Below are 1,029 nucleotides of genomic sequence, written 5' to 3'. Positions count from 1 at the left end.
CCATTTGTGGAATAAACAGAGTCGTGTGAATTATCTAGAAATTGATAGTTTAATATGGAGAAAAGAATGTAGACCGTCCATGGCGTGGGAATGTAAGCTGTTATTTGTGTGCGACATTTACGACACACAATATACGCAAGTCAGCAGCAGTATGATTTTACAGAGCGCACGGACGGACACTGGCAAAGCTTTTGCTTCGTGAGCTTCTTTCGCTTCCGTTTTTCATTCGTTTGAAGGCAGGCGCTTTCGAACGAACGAAATACGGCTCATCTAGTCTCATATTAGGCTGTGACGTTATCTTAATTGAACCTGGGAGACCGTGGCTTCGATCTTGTCGACGCTAGGGATATACGGCGGCGCGATGATTGCAGTACAGAAAGATATTTCAAAAGTGTCCTGACAATATCACACAAAAACTGTTCAGTAAATGTTCCCGTAGCTGTTGTCAATATTCAAAAGAATCATGTGCCTGTTTTTAGACAGGAGCCAAAATGAACACGCGACAGCCTGCCATCTCTCCTCTCGACACAGCGTATATCGACAACCTAAGAGGAATAGCTATGTATTCAACGACGTGTTTCGTAATTTTGGGTGACATCTATAAGCAACCTAAAGTAAAGAGTGCACCTTACGACAAAATACTTCCTAATCATTGGCGTGTGCCTCAATATGTGGAAGCAAATATCAGTGAAATGCTGCAAATAACTGTGATTGCAGTTAATTTCGTTCGTTGTTCCAATGGGTGTGCGAGATGAAATTAGTGTGGTGTGCATTTCGCATATTATTCCGGGCTTCCTTTATTCCTATTTGTGATATACACGTGGTTCACCGCAATTCCCAGTAATGAAAGCCATGGGTAAGAAAACAAGTAGAAACAGCCAAATACGTCGTATGTGCTCTAAAATAGATATTTGTCTAGTTGTTGCACAAGTTGTTGCACTGCGCATGAGTGAATGAGGTCAGTTTAGGCACAAGCCGATGCATCCCTTGAGAGTGCAACGAGGTGAAAAAATAAGTCAAACGAGGAAC

The sequence above is a fragment of the Ornithodoros turicata genome, chromosome 1 (genome assembly GCF_037126465.1).
Source record: "Ornithodoros turicata isolate Travis chromosome 1, ASM3712646v1, whole genome shotgun sequence".
Taxonomy (NCBI): Eukaryota; Metazoa; Arthropoda; class Arachnida; order Ixodida; family Argasidae; genus Ornithodoros; species Ornithodoros turicata.
The sequence above is the reverse complement of the archived record's forward strand: the minus strand, read 5'-3'. Positions refer to the sequence as shown.